The 15,701-nt window shown below is 44.5% G+C and overlaps 8 non-coding genes across 8 annotated transcripts; 4 read left to right on the forward strand and 4 right to left on the reverse strand.

The window, feature by feature from the left end:
* Window positions 1–254: 254 nt before the first annotated feature.
* Window positions 255–396, forward strand: LOC148634965 (U4 spliceosomal RNA). The gene has a single exon (XR_015933430.1). It is a non-coding gene; the product is annotated as a U4 spliceosomal RNA (small nuclear RNA).
* Window positions 397–937: 541 nt separating this feature from the next.
* On the forward strand, window positions 938–1,011 carry trnai-aau (transfer RNA isoleucine (anticodon AAU)). Its single transcript has one exon. It is a non-coding gene; the product is annotated as a tRNA-Ile (tRNA).
* Window positions 1,012–4,259: 3,248 nt separating this feature from the next.
* On the reverse strand, window positions 4,260–4,330 carry trnag-gcc (transfer RNA glycine (anticodon GCC)). The gene has a single exon. It is a non-coding gene; the product is annotated as a tRNA-Gly (tRNA).
* Window positions 4,331–4,527: 197 nt separating this feature from the next.
* On the reverse strand, window positions 4,528–4,609 carry trnas-aga (transfer RNA serine (anticodon AGA)). The gene has a single exon. It is a non-coding gene; the product is annotated as a tRNA-Ser (tRNA).
* Window positions 4,610–5,212: 603 nt separating this feature from the next.
* LOC148634969 (U4 spliceosomal RNA) lies at window positions 5,213–5,354 on the reverse strand. Its single transcript, XR_015933406.1, has one exon. It is a non-coding gene; the product is annotated as a U4 spliceosomal RNA (small nuclear RNA).
* A 1,424-nt stretch (window positions 5,355–6,778) lies between these two features.
* Window positions 6,779–6,860, reverse strand: trnat-ggu (transfer RNA threonine (anticodon GGU)). Its single transcript has one exon. It is a non-coding gene; the product is annotated as a tRNA-Thr (tRNA).
* Window positions 6,861–8,476: 1,616 nt separating this feature from the next.
* trnar-acg (transfer RNA arginine (anticodon ACG)) lies at window positions 8,477–8,549 on the forward strand. The gene has a single exon. It is a non-coding gene; the product is annotated as a tRNA-Arg (tRNA).
* A 2,453-nt stretch (window positions 8,550–11,002) lies between these two features.
* On the forward strand, window positions 11,003–11,075 carry trnar-ucu (transfer RNA arginine (anticodon UCU)). Its single transcript has one exon. It is a non-coding gene; the product is annotated as a tRNA-Arg (tRNA).
* Window positions 11,076–15,701: the final 4,626 nt, after the last annotated feature.

Raw genomic sequence — 15,701 nt, forward strand, 5'->3', positions numbered from 1 at the left:
AGTTCCTCCCGGCATGCCCTTCCTCATTGTTCTGTCATCTTGTATTTAAAGGGTTGTATTTCTGCTGCTGAAAATAAGCAACGGTTTTCTCACAACGCCCTTTGTTCCCAACGGAGCCCTTGTCTGCCATGAAATTCTTCAAAACCTCAAGCTAGATGAAGAAGAGGACAAATATGAAGCGTTACAGAAACGACATGCCATGAGACTATCGATAACGATTTCCATAGGATCCCCGCGGTTGCCTGGCAACTATCAGCTTTGCGCAGTGGCAGTATCGTAGCCTGTGAGGTTTAGCCGAGGCGCGATTATTGCTAGTTGAAAACTTTTCCCAATACCCCGCTTCCGCCGGTTTGCAATACAATCGGCGAAAGCAATTTTTGACAGTGTCGTCAGAGACTGAGCAAGGTGCTTAAAGACAGATTTGGTCATGGTGACATCATGATAGAAAGAAACGAGCTTGTTACGTCTCAACAGAAACGCTCTTTAGCTCTTTCAGCGTTATGCAGAGAACAGCGTCTGTCGAGATCACTTTTGAGTCAGCGCGAAACGCCGTGTGCTGTCAGTTTGATTTCATATTGCTCGTAGCGGCGCCCGGCCTTTGTCTGTCAAACGTTAGGTTGCGCTTCTTCATGCTGCATCGTCGGCATGAGTGGAGCTTTTTAAACGTCTGTACTTACTGCGCCCCATAAGAAATCGTTCGTCCCTGTTCAAAAGAGATTGTGCGATGTCCTGCAGCGTTCGCAAAGCAAACCTTTGACAGTTTGAAAAGAGGAATTTATTCTGCTTCCTGTGCGTGCAGTAATTACAAAGTTGAACGTCTTTACACGATCTGCTGCAGTTTTCAGTGGGCGGGCTTTGTCAAATTGCTTGGAAAAACGCAGTTTCGGCTCGGGAAACATCATGAGCAGTGTCAGCACAGAGAGGACCACTGTCGTGAGGCCGGTTAGCTCAGTTGGTTAGAGTGTGGTGCTAATAACGCCAAGGTCGTGGGTTCGAGCCCCGTACGGGCCAGGTCCTTTTCTCCTCTCTTACCAAAGCTGTTAGGTTCCTTTCCGTGGTGAGATGGGTTGTCATGCAACGCTGCCACATAGTGCCGACAGACAAGAGTGTTGCGGGAGAAGAGAAAAGTGTTTGAAGTTTTAAGAGTGTATTAGGTGGAGCCAAAATCAAGTGTCACAAATGCAAGTGGGAGGATTTCCAATGTTTAATATGGTAAAAATAAGCAGAAGTTATCTGCCGGTCATGGCACAGTCTGCCATGCTTTTGTCATATACTGTAAAGTGGTGTCGAACTGGAGCCTCACCATTTGCATATGTGAGGCTCCAGTTATACATCGAGTGTCACGTTAAATGACAAAAATCAAGAGAGTTAAAGCAGCTGGAGAGGTTTTCTTACAACTTTTGAGCTGACACAGTTTTGGAAAATGTTTCCTTCACGCTGCACTGTACAACATAGGCAGCCAAGAGTCTCCAAAACAAAACAGAATTGACAGATAGGAGAAAATTCCCACTCGTCCTGAAGTTCCCAAAATCCAGCACTGAGCGTAAACAAAGTGTCTAAGTAGCGTGGGAATGCTAACCCTAACCCTAGCTGGAGTTTGAGCAATCCAGCACTGAGCGTAAAAAGATGAGTCAAAGTAATGTCTAATCTGATTAGTTTCCTTAGAGCTGGTTCAGAGTTTGTTCAAGAATTTACCTTTCACAGATGCGCAAAGAAGAATGTTGGGGGTGCACGCTTCAAGGTGCCTTACAGCTGTAGGGAGTGATTCGAGACGATTCGTGGCGTGTGCTCGTTCCCATATACCGTACGCCCCGGGGTGCAGTGGTAGGATGACATACAATACCGCTTGGGCACGTAACGGTGTTATTTGCAAGTGCGGGACGTGAGGGTTTTTGTTTGTTCGTTGTTTTGCTCTGCTTTGCTTTGTTTTGCTTTCCATCGCGTTGGTAAGAGCGTAAATAAAAAGGCGATTCCTGCGTCTACCACTAATGTAAGAGCTATTTCAAGTGCGGCGTGGTGCGGCTTTTCAAATGCTCAACAGGATGACTTCGCATGCACGCGTGCTTTCATGAAGTCGTGTGTGCAACCATGTCTGCTTACGTGCAAACGGGCGTGGTTTCATGTATGCAAAAAACTTTCCTGGGCTCTTCTGAAGCACATAAAATTATTTGGAGATATACATTTGTCTTGTTTTCCTCTTAGGCTCTAGAATTGATATTTTTTTTTTCATTTTTGGTATTTTTCATCATTTTTCAGAAAGTGGTTGCAAGCCCGATATCATGCGAAGAAACTTCAGGATTCGGGGATCAGTCAATGGATTTTAAAACACATCCTAAATACAGTGTTCCTGCACCTTTGACCTCATCCAGAATGTATCGTTTTTTGAAAGGGATTGCTGTCAGAATGCACAACTGAATTCCAAACAGAATCTCTAGTCAAATATGATCATTTGTGAAACAGGCAAATGAGTCTCTCAGGTGCCCATTGCTCATTTTCAGACACATTTATGCAATACTTTCACCATGCGTTGAGCAATAGGGATTAAAGATACCAGAGGTAAGGTTTAAAAGTGATTCTGAGGTGCAATAGATCAGCGATACAGCTAGGCATCTGAAATGTGGGGTTTGAGAGCCCTTCAGGGAACACCGTACCCTAAAGGTACCTGAAGTCCACTAGTATAAGCATTAAGTCACTGTCACCCCTGTTACAATGTGATTGCTACATATCTTCATTTCTTTGGTTTTTAAGGAGTAAGAGTGCAGGGGGTCTAAATCTGCGATCCAGTGTGTTGAAGTATTTCACAACACTACCTGTAGCCCGTCTGGAAATAAATCCTCATTCTGATTATTGACCTGGGCATGTACCAATAAATCACTGAGCATATATATATATATCACTGTGCTGAAGCTAAAGACCTGTATGTAATAATATGATGCTAAAATGTTATTTTCACATATAGTAATGTAATAAATGATTGCTTATGCTTTATAAACAAATCTAATTAAAATAAAAGCTTCAGTTTTGTATTTATCTTGTACCATAAAACATGATTTTCTTTGTATTTCAAGCCCACAAAGTGTCCAAATGACGCACTACATGATATAAGGAAGATTATCACATGCATATCGGTATTATCTTCCTCATTAATATGCATTCCTTTCATTACCTTTTAATTTTTAAAATGAACTCAAATTGTGTATAATGTTATAATTTAAGTAGAATAGGTTCTAATAATATAATGATAAAGTGGTGTTGCACTACTTCACTACTTCACTGCTCTATGCCGTCTGGAAATAAATCCTCAGACTGCTTACTGCCCAGGGCATGTACCAATAAATTACAGGAGCACATCTATATATCACTGCGTTGAAGCAGGAGACACAATCACTGCAAACATCCTAAATACAGTGTTTCAGCACCTTTGACCTCATCCAGAACGTATCATTTCTTGAAAGGGATTGCTGTCCGAATGCACAGCTGAATCCCAAACAGAATCTCTAGTAAAATACGATCATTTGTGAAACAGGCAAATGACTGTCATTCCTCATTGTCAGACACGTATGCAATGCTTTCACCGTGCATTGAGCAATAGGGATTAAAGACACCACAGGTAAGGTTAATTCTAAAATATTGGACTCATATTCTTATGATGGCAGACATGATGCTGCTTTTAAAACCGGGGTTAATGGACATTATATGACTGTCAATTCTGTTTTGTTTTGGAGACTCTTGGCTGCCTATGTGGTACAGTGCAGCGTGAAGGAAACATTTTCCAAAACTGTGTCAGCTCAAAAGTTGTAAGAAAACCTCTCCAGCTGCTTTAACTCTCTTCATTTTTGTCATTTAATGTGACACTACCAGTTCGACACCACTTTACAGTATATGACAAAAGCATGGCAGACTGTGCCGGACCGGTAGATAACTTCCGCTTATTTTTACCATATTAAACAATGGAAATCCAACCACTTGCATTTGTGACACTTTATTTCTGCTGCACCTAAGACACTCTTAAATCTTCAAACACATCTCTCTTCTCCCGTAACACTCTTGTCTGTCACTATGCTGTGGCATTGGGACCCACACAGACCTCAGGGTGAGCACCCCCCTGCTGGCACCATTAACACCGCTTCCAGCTGGAAACTTTGTTTTTCCCTGTAGCTCACCCTCATCCGTGTACTGACCTGGCTCACACCTGCTTAGCTTCAGTAGGTTTTCAGTTGCGAGTTGCAAGTGATGGAGCCGCTCGCTGCAACAGCCACTGCATTGGCTGGGAATCAAACCCAAGCCTCCCGCATGGCAGGCGAGAATTCTACCACTGAACCACCAATGCTCAGTACCTGAGCCTTCAAAAAAGACGGTTTTTTGGTGCTCTGTGCAAAAAGCGTCGACATCTGCTTCCAGCTGCAAAATGCCATTTGCGGACGCTGAAGAATTTATTTGCAAGGCAGCGGGTACAAGCGATTGGGCGTTTTAAAACCACCAGGAACAGCAAAGAGGCGCCGGAACACACCGACTGGAGGCGGACAACGTAGTCGGCAGGATTCGAACCTGCGCGGGGAGACCCCAATGGATTTCTAGCCCATCGCCTTAACCACTCGGCCACGACTACAGCAAGCCCCACTGCCGCTGCGTTCTTGCTACAATCTTACCTGGATCGCGAGGCGCCGGCGGAAGCCTATTTCAAAGTCGTTCTCCATTTCAAAAAAACATTTCCAAAATACAAGCCTTGCAGACAGACACGCCTCAGAGGACTTAAGGGTGGCTTCATGTCGGAATGATAAAGTCTCCCCGTCCGGACATGAAAATGCCACTTTGTTACAAAAAAAAACAAAAAAAGAATCAACAACAGAGAAATGCCCACAAGCATTTCAAAAGCCGCACCACTCCGCACTTGAAATAGCTCTTACATTAGTGGTAGACGTAGGAATTGCAGTAAGTACAGACGTTTAAAAAGCTCCACTCATGTCGACGATGCAGCATGAAGAAGCGCAACCTAACTTTGACAGACAAAAGCCGGGCGCCGCGACGAGCAATATGAAATCAAACTGACAGCACACGGCGTTTCGCGCTGACTCAAAAGTGATCTCGACAGACGCTGTTCTCTGCATAACGCTGAAAGAGCTAAAGAGCGTTTCTGTTGAGACGTAACAAGCTCGTTTCTTTCTACCATGATGTCACCATGACCAAATCTGTCTTTAAACACCTTGCTCAGTCTCTGACGAGACTGTCAAAAATTGCTTTCGCCGATTGTATTGCAAACCGGCGGAAGCGGGGTATTGGGAAAAGTTTTCAACTAGCAATAATCGCGCCTCGGCTAAACCTCACAGGCTACGATACTGCCACTGCGCAAAGCTGACGGTTGCCAGGCAACCGCGGGGATCCTATGGAAATCGTTATCGATCGTCTCATGGCATGTCGTTGCGGTAACGCTTCATATTTGTCGTCTTCTTCTTCTTCTAGCTTGAGGTTTTGAAGAATTTCATGACAGACAAGGGCTCCGTCGGGAACAAAGGGCGTTGTGAGAAAACCGTTGCTTATTTTCAGCAGCAGAAATACAACCCTTTAAATACAAGATGACAGAACAATGACGAAGGGCATGCCTGGAGGAACTCATGCACTACAGAGGAAAGGGGGCGGGCACGTACAGTTCACATTCAAGCCACAAGTACTCTTCTCGGATGTTACACAAACAAATCCTAACGTCTTGAAAGCATTGCAGCATGTTTGTGTCCCACTTCCCGTGGCTGCAGGACGACTGACACGAACGGACAAACACATTTAATCTGTGGCGTTTAGCGTGACATAGTCTTGCAGGCATCGTGCTGTCTCACTGCAATACTATACCGCTGGAGGAAACAGTCCATCTGGCCATGAAACTCATTTGAACGTCTAGCTACAGCAACTAACAATATCATGATTTATTCAGGATGTGTGGAATCAGCACGTCCCGGAGACAGCTTCCGAAATCGTGAGCATTCTCTGGTGGTGTCCTGCAGGGCACCTGTGGGCATGCGTTGGTGGTATAGTGGTGACCATAGCTGCTTTCCATGGTTCATTTCCTGGCCAACGCAGTGGGGATTGGTTTCAAATGCTGTCATGAGCCTTGGACTGTGACTAGCAAAGCGAAGCCTTTTGAAAGAGCTAAAGCACTGCAAAACGGAATTGAAGGAGAATCTTACAGGGGATTCTGAGCGGTGTCTGCATACATGCAGTCCGATACGGGTGCTGAAAGCTTGAGCTACTCTCAATGTCATGCTGCCTTTCCCCGGAGTAAATCTGTTACATGGAAAGAATGCTTCTCGCAGGTTCAAAAAGGGACCATTGTTAATTGGAGAAATCAATGATTTCGAATGAATTCTGTATGCGTTAAAAGACAGCTATACACAGAAAACATGCAGGACACTGCTCATGAATGATGTTTCCCGAGCCGAAACACAGTGCGTTTTTTCAAGCCATTTGACAAAGCCCACCCACTGAAAACTGCAGCAGATCGTGTAAAGACGTTCAACTTTGTAACTACTGCAGGCACGGGAAGCAGAATAAATTCCTCTTTTCAAACTGTCAAAGGTTTGCTTTCCGAACACTGCAGGACATCGCACAATCTCTTTTGAACAGGGACAAACGATTTCTTATGGGGCGCAGTAAGTACTGTTACTGTCACTGCTCGATACCGACGTTGGCCCACTATACCATGTTCAGCCACCGCTAGAAAATGTACAGCTCTAGCACCAGAGCAAACAACAGGAGGGCCAACGTCAAACGTGTAAGACATGGAGAGCGATGAGAATGGGATTCGAACCCATGTCTGCAGAGCACAATGGATTACCAGTCCATCACCTTAACCACTCAGCCACCTTGTCAATGAAACTGGGCTGTCCGGACATGGGATGGCGCGCTCCAGATGATCTTTTTCTTTTTTTTCCCTCGTACTCGAGGGTCATTTTCCTGTTCCACATGCAATTTCAACATTTTCCTTAGGAGATGTCAAGCCAGCAAGCCACTGCTGTGGTTCAGTGGCCAGTGTGGAGTTCAGTGGCCCTGTTGTACACAGAAAGCAAATTGAGCTCCTTGGACATCAAAAGTTCCAGATAAAAGCCATTTGTCACCCTTTCTCTTGGTGTTGATATTGCTATTGTATGTAAAGGTGGCAACTTGCTCAGCGAGCAGGCGGAGCACACACCGAATGCAGATGTGTCTGAGTGGTGTGTCCAAGTGGCTGCAAAAGGATAATGCTCCTGGGGCGCCGGGGCTTAGTTGGTTAAAGCACCTGCCTGGTAAATAAGAGATCCTGGGTTCAAATCCCAGCGGTGCCTTCTTTGTTCTGTTTTCTCAAACAGAACTGGTCCTTACAGACAACCGCCTACGGCTAGACTTGCAAGTATTCATTTCCTGTCTTTAACGCGACTTGTTTTTCTTAAAATGGATGCAACTTGCAAAACATGAAATACAAACCTTGCTAATCAGCGCTGGCGGCTGGCAAAAAAAAAAAGAAGTCAGCAATGTTTTTTTTCTTTAACCTTAACCCTGCTAACGGAGACGAGTTAAACAACCGAGTCTATGCAGCTTAAACGGTCCGCATGTCGGGTTCTTAGCTGAAAGGGTGGTAAATCACGCTCACCCCAGTCCTTAATCTTTTAAAGAGGATACAAAATTGAACCTAGTCGCCACATCACATACATCCTGTTCAATGATAAAAAAGTGACATCTATCCTCGATCCAGAGTAAATCCCACGTTGAGGGCATACTTTTTTCCACTTTACCATGAGTCGGGCTCAGCTGCACAGAGGCGAGAGCAGAGCAATGAGGTCACGGGGACAGGGGAGTCACACGCTGGCGGTTTAAACACGCGGAAGAAAACTGAGGGATCCACAGTATGTGGACCCTCCGTGCGCCATCAGTCCGCACTCCGGACTCTGAATCCTGCCATCCAAGTTAAGATCTCTGCGGAACCTGAGGCGCAGTTCCTTCTTAAAACGTAATCTGGTGAGCATTTCTAGAATCGTACTTGTATAGATGCAGCCTTTAATGTGTTGCTAGGTTAAAATTGATGACTTCTTGAACTTCAGTAGGCAACTGCCCTCTTGATTTCGGATTTAATTTCTTTATTACAGGGGCGCTTTTATGAAGACAGAGTCATGTTCAGGTACTTTTCTTGATGGAGGAAGCATATTTCGGACTCTGTGATCTGCTCACCTGGAAAGGTCTGCTGTACTACTACAAGAGAGAAGTAGAGTCTGGAAGAAGGGACAATTTTATGATGCTTTGGAAGATAATGTTTTTTTTTTCTTTGAAATCGAAATGAATCAGAATATCAGTGCAAAAGACAGACTCTTGGTTTGGTTTGAGATATGGTTTTAAAACAGACAAAATGTAGAAAACAGGTCTTTCTCACTTTTGGTAAAGAATGGACCGTGGGTAATATTTTACTAGTTGCAGTGCTGATCTCACTGGGTTACAGTCCTGCAGTGTCACACCGGGGCCAGTGGCGCAATGGATAACGCGTCTGACTACGGATCAGGAGATTGCAGGTTCGACTCCTGCCTGGCTCGGGTCGTTTTTAAACGCATCTGGCTACTCCCTAAGTAGTCTGTGCTACTTACTGCATTGTAATCGTACCCGGTAAGAGATTTCCTTCATGTAAATGAACTGCACCTGACAGCTTTAGAAAAACACCTGGGCTCAGTACGGTGCTGAGAGCTCAGCGTTGCTGTTCTAATTAGCACGCACTGCATCGGCTATGAGCCCGAACCTTTCAATTATTCCGATCAGTAAGTCAACACGTAGTCCACATGAACGGTAGAAATATTCTCTTGTCTGTCTCTTGTTTGTATAGAACTGAATGTCCCTGACAATGTTCTGTTAGTTTTAATTGAAGAACGGCATTTGTGTTCAAATATACCAGACAAGTTTATGTAACTGCTCATGCGACACTCAGTTGTAATTAGTCAAGAAATAAAGTCGAACAACAGCTGCGGGTTTGATTCTGAACGTATGAGATTGCAGCGCCTTTTACTTCCATTGACAAATGATAGAGATTCGAAGAGAGATCCTTCAGACCAGCAAGCAAACCCACGGCTATTTCGGTTTTCTATCTAGGCAACGTTGGTGTCTGCAATAGCATACATGAAAGCGTGATGCAATTTCTGTGGCTACATTTGTTGCACGTCATGCACAGTAAGAGTGTTTCTAACACCAAATAAAAAGTCAACAATTAGCGATCACGCCTTCTCCTCAGTTAACCCACTGAAACCCTTGCTGTTAACAGTTCTTTACTGCGTGCTTTACCAGCACCTACATATCGTGTCGGTTCTTTCAGCTTTATTCATTAGGTTTTCAAAGGTATAAGTAGAGCACCAGAGGTGCGAACGCAAAATGTGTGGTTATCTGAAGAATTGATTTCAATGGCAGCGGGTCCAAGCGATTTCGCGTTGTTATAGTACCAGGAAAGGAGAAGCGGCACTTCGCCTCTGCCGTGCAGGCACAAGGCGACGTGCGGCAGACGCCGGAGTCGGCAGGTTTCGAACCTGCGCGGGGAAGCCCCAACGCATTTCGAGCCCATCGCCTTAACCACTCGAGCACGACAAATGCGAACTCGCCGCCGCCGTATTCCTCCTATAATCAAACACGGACTGCGAGGTGGCTGCGGAAACCTTTTTAAAGTTGCTCTCCGTTAAAAAAAAAATACCTTTCACAAGATTCGTGCCGGCAGACAGACACGCCTCAGAGGGTTTAAGGCTGGCTTCACGTTCAAATGATAAAGTCCCCCAGTCCGGATGTCAAAACGCAACTTTGGCAGACAGAAAAAAACATCAACAAACCAAAAATGTGGACAAGGATTTTACAAGCTGCACCACACTGCACTTTCAAAAGCATTTACATTCGTGTTAGACGCAGGAATTGCCTTTGATTTGCGCGCTTACGAACGCCATGGAAAACGAAACAAAACTAAAGCCCTCAGCTCCTGCACTTGATTATAGTCCCGTTACGTGTCGAAGCAGGAATTTACGTCATCCTACCACTGTAACACGGGGAATAGAGGGAAATGAGCACAAGCTACGAATTGTCTCAATCACTCCCTACAGTAGTAAGACGCCTGGAAGCGTGCACCCCCATCATTAATCTTTGCGCATCTGTGCAAGGTAAACTCTGGAGCAGTCTCTGAAACGGCTCAAAGGAAACACGTGATTGATTCCATGTGCATCTGGGGTTCATTTCTTATTTACATTTAATTCAAGGGAAAGGCTTGGGTCAGTTTCAGACGGCCTCCAACAGCGAGATTCAAGCGCCCCACCTTCAGCCCAATCTGCGCCGCCAGAACGCCAACGGCTCCTCTGGTCTCTGGGGTGCGGTTGTGACCCCGTAACCTAAAGTGTTGGTGGCAGACAAATGGAGACTAACAGGTGATGTCCTAGGACATGACTACATTGTGACACTCGGTGGGGATGGTGACCATTGCTTGGAAAAGAGTGCGAGGCCCCTTTAGAAAAACATTTTGTTAACAGGCATTCTGCCTTAGTCCAAACACCTATAGCTTGCAAAGCACATGCTATTAGACAGGCACCTCTGCAAGACCTTAAGAGTCTCTTAAACTAGTGATAGTAAGGTGTTCCCAATGGGCGATGTTTGGCTTTCAAATCATCTCTCTGTGGAAGCGCCGAGATGCAGCTGTTTAAGGCTTAGAAGCAGCTGACTGTTTCACTACCTAGCGGATTACTGTCAGTCAGGGAGCTCAGAGGTGAAAAGCCTGTCTGAGAAACAATTCGCCGTCAATCAGTTCAATATGTTCCGTACCAGCTCGGCGCACCTGAGATCATCTTGGTAGCCGTGTAGCTCAGATGAGTGAGAGCGTGTGTGTGTGCACCACCGTGATTGGATGCCGGTCCTTCTCAGGTCACAGTAAACCTTCTGCTGCCTAACTTTCCTAATTTTGGGGATCCCTTTGAAAAAGCAAAGGAAAAAAAAAAACTGGCTCTTCATCAGCGTGATCGACCCAACCCAGTGTGTCCCAGTGGCCTAATGGATAAGGCACTGGCCTTCTAAGCCAGGGATTGTGGGTTCGAGTCCCATCTGGGGTGCTCCTGTCCCATTTCGAGTGTACAAATGTCCTTGTGATTTGCAAAGCTGCAACCCCACCTTACTCAGTGAGCGTCTCTGCTTTTTTCTCACATACAGTTGGGAGAAAAACTTTTGTAAACAGCCCTTCGGAATGATGTGGATTTCTGCATGAATGGCTCCTAACATGTGATCTTATCTTTATCTAAGTCATAATAATCAATAAAGAGAGTCTGATTTAACAAACAACACACGCCCAACATTTGACATTGCTGTTTTAACAAAACAGCCTCCGCCATGCTTCCCAGGTGGGATGAGGTTTTGGAGTTGGTATGCAGTGTTTTGTTATCTCCAAACATAACGCTGTGCACATTTACCAACAAGTTCAACTTTTGTCACGTCTGTCCACAGAACATTGTTCCAGGAGTTGCTGTGGAACATCCATGTGGTCTTTAGCAAACTTGAGAGGGGCAGTGGTGGTTTTTTTTGGGGGGAGAGCAGTGGTTTCCTCCATGGTGACCTCGCATGATCACCACTCCTGTTCAGATTTTTCTTATGGTGGACTCATGAACACAGACGTAAGACAAAGTCAACCACCTGTTCGCTAGATCCCATCCCCACTCAGCTAGTCAAAGATTCCCTCGAAGGACTGGCAGGACCTATAATTAGTATGATGAATGCATCGCTTGCGTCAGGCGTTGTACCTGATCAATTTAAGGTAGCGGTTGTTAGACCGCTCCTTAAGAAGTCAAATTTGGATCCACAAGTTCTTAACAACTACAGGCCTGTCTCAAAGGTCCCATTTCAATCTAAAAGTCTTGGGAGAATAGTTGTTGCCCAACGTCAATCGTATCTGGATTCAAATAATATACTTGAGAAATTTCAGTCTGGTTTCTGAAACTGCATTAACAAGAGTCGTAAATGATATTCTCTTAGCTACTGATGCGGGGAATGCAACAGTGCTTGTGCTTTTAGATCTTAGAGCTGCCTTTGACACGGTTGACCTCTCTGTTTTGTTACACAGGCTTGAGTTTGAGGTTGGCTTATCTGGAACCGTCCTTCAGTGGTTTACTTCACATTTTACTCATCGTTTTCATTATGTTCAAATATCTAATAATTGTACTGCTTCATCAATGTCACCAGTTCAATTTGGGGTACCAGAAGATCAGTGCTGGGACCAATATTGCTCTCTCTCTCTACATGCTGCTGATAGGTAGGATAATATGAAAAAATAATATGAACTTTCATTCATATGCTGATGACACTCAAATAAACATTTTGTTTACACCAAACGACAACTCTTCTATTATCAGTTTAGTTAAATGCATTAAGGAAGGAAATACTTGGATGTGTGAAAACTTTTTGTTACTCAACTCTGAGAAAACTGAGGATCTGTTGATCGGAGGCAACAATACTGATAGGACTACTATAACTTCAGCACTTAACTCAGAGGATTTAAACATTTGCCTCAAAGAGACAGCACGTTACCTAGGCGGCATATTAGACACAAGGCTCTTAACAACTTGCATTGTTAAGTGCCTTGGGACAACCTTGTTGTGAAAGGCGCTATATAGAAATACATTGATTTGAATTGAATTGACAATGTAAAATGTTGTGTGTGTTGTTTGTTAAACAAGACTGTCTTTATTTATCAAAAAATAAAAGGAATTTGCTAGGAATGCAAACGTTAGGTTGCGCTTCTTCATGCTGCATCGTCGGCATGAGTGGAGCTTTTTAAACGTCTGTACTTACTGTGCCCCATAAGAAATCGTTTGTCCCCGTTCAAAAGAGATTGTGCGATGTCCTGCAGTGTTCGCAAAGTAAACCTTTGACAGTTTGAAAAGAGGAATTTATTCTGCTTCCTGTGCGTGCAGTAGTTACAAAGTTGAACGTCTTTACACGATTTGCTGCAGTTTTCAGTGGGCGGGCTTTGTCAGATGGCTTGGAAAAACGCACTGTGTTTCGGCTCGGGAAACATCATGAGAAGTGTCCTGCATGTTTTCTGTGTATAGCTGTCTTTTAACGCATACAGAATTCATTCGAAATCATTGATTTCTCCAATTAACAAGGGTCCCTTAAAAGATGAGTCAAAGTAACGTCTAATCGGATTAGTTTCCTTAGAGCTGGTTCAGAGTTTGCTCAAGAGTTTACCTTTCACAGATGCGCAAAGAAGAATGTTGGGGGTGCATGCTTCAAGGTGCCTTACAGCTGTAGGGAGTGATTCGAGATTCGAGACGATTCGTGGCGTGTGCTCGTTCCCATATACCGTACGCCCCGGGGTGCAGTGCTAGGATGACGTAAAATACCGCTCGGGCACGTAACGGCGTTATATGCAAGTGCGGGACGTGAGGGTTTTCGTTTGTTCATTTTGTTTTGTTTTGCTCTGCTTTGCTTTGTTTCTTGGTCAAGAGGCGTAAGGTAAGTCGTAATCCAGGGAGAACACTGGTGGCAAACAGTCCGAGGTGAGAGGCGAGGTCCAAAGTCGAAAAGGCAGAAGGGGAGTCCAATATCCAGAATAAACGAGGTAATGGAAAAAACGCCAGGTAGAGCTCTCAAGGAGTAGACTCAATACCAGCGGGAAGCAGATAAAGATGGTAAAAATAGCACTGCGTACCGCACGGTGGAGTGTGTGCAGGTGGGTAAACTCGTGCGGCGGCGTTTGTTAATAATCACCCGCTGCTGGTGCTGTTTAGATTGCTTAAGAGTTGGTCTTAACTGCCTGGCGGTCATGACAAGCTCCTCTTTAAGCTGTGGTTTAGTTTTGCATTCATGTGTTTCTAGAGCAGTTATTTATGGGGGTGGGTGGGTCTTTCACAGAGGCTCAGGACAAATCCCCTGCATGAAAGTCTACTGTGTGCGTTCAAACAGTCACAGGTTAAGAGCCAGGCAGGAGGACAATGGACAGAAGAAGCAACGAACTAAAAATAAAAGAACGAATATGAAAAAGCCACCATCTTTTTCTTTTTGACATTTTCCGACTTTCATGCAAGCCAGGACAAAGTTGCTCGTAGCTACTTGTGGATTCAAATACTCTATCGAGTGCTTTGATGAGTTTTTGCAATTTGATTGTCGTCCTGTCAGCCTGTTTCTGTTTTTTTTTTCAATCTAGTGATGGAAAGTAAGAGGGAAATGATGGAGCAATCAATAACCGCTCCGGAAAAATGGCAGAAAGAAATGGCCCGTCACTAAGGACATTTGTGAAGCAGAGGAGTGACATCACCACAAAGGCGACTTATTCTGCTGATCGTTTTGGTGAATAATGATTGAGGCGTGTTAAGAGAAAGGTAGCTGCGTCAGCATGCTTAGGCTGCAAAGGATAAAGCAAAGGTTTACTCCATGCTGAAAAGAGAAGAAAAGAAGCACAACGTTTCGGCTGTGGAGCCTTCTGCGCCATCTTCTTTAGCAATGGTGATGATGTTTACATTGGAAAAACTGAGACACGCATACTGGAGGGGCTTGAACCACCAACTTTTCAGCACCACAGAGTCTGACAGTCTTTTGTGCGCCCTACATTTGCAGGTTTATGGTCAAAGAAAACAATCACTTGCACTTCTTGCAGCCGGCAATCTTTTTCCACTGACAACCAAGAAATGGATTTCATCTTTCACAAGCTGTATGGATTTCTTCAAAAACAAGTTATTCCAGAAAGGAAATGAATTCTTGCATTAAACTGAACCAAGCTGTACATGTTTGTCTGAAATGAGATATGCGGCACAACAAGACACGGAGAGAGGCACCGCTGGTATTCAGACCCAGGATCGCCTGCTTACTAGGCAGGCACTTTAAGCCACTAGGGAACAGCGCCAGCAGAGCACCGTGCTTTTACAGACACTTGGACACATCTGCGTTCGGTGTGCACTTAATCTGCTCTCTGAGCCCGTTGCCTCCGTCCCATTTAATAGGAGAACTGACGCCAAGAGAAATGATGAGAAATGGCATTTATCGGGCACTTCTCATGTCCAAGGAGCTCAATGCCCTTGACACCTCCCCAAGGCGACAGAGCTGTGCATTCTTTGGCGACAACATTTTTTCTTTTGTTTTATTTCTATACTTATTGATAGAATAAAAACGATATGTCATGTACTGTAAGGGAAATGTCTCTTTTCATGGGGAAAGCTAGCACCAGCAAATGTTGTGTTTAGAAGAAGTGATTTAACATGACACGTGACCTAATTTACCGGAGCAAAAGCTCACCCAGCAAGCCCTGCTTTACTTCTACAGGAGAGAAGTACTGTAGAGTCTGCAAGATGTTCAGCTGGGTAGCTACGTCAGCATGCCTCTGCTGCAAAGGAACAAGCAATAGGTTTATTGCATGCTGAAAAGAGAAGAACGGAAACACAGCGTTTCGGCCGTGAGGTCTTCTCACACCTGAAGAAGCCTCACACCTGTAAAAGGCTCCATGGTTTTCTTTCTTCTCTTTTCAACATGGAATACACCTATTGTCTGCAAGATGTGACAATTTCACGGTGTTTTGGAAGAAAACCTTTTTTCTTTGAATTCAAAATCAATCAGAATTTCAGCACGACACACCAACACTTTTTCTGTTTTAAGGAGATGATATTTTAAACCTGATAAAAATAGTAGGAAACACAAGTTTCTTGCTGTGAAAATTTAGATGGGGAAGTGTACTACTGGTAGCAGTGTAGAGC

Source organism: Lepisosteus platostomus, unplaced genomic scaffold, assembly GCF_059453375.1.
Source record: "Lepisosteus platostomus isolate fLepPlt1 unplaced genomic scaffold, fLepPlt1.hap1 Scaffold_30_H1, whole genome shotgun sequence".
Lineage (NCBI taxonomy): Eukaryota > Metazoa > Chordata > Actinopteri > Semionotiformes > Lepisosteidae > Lepisosteus > Lepisosteus platostomus.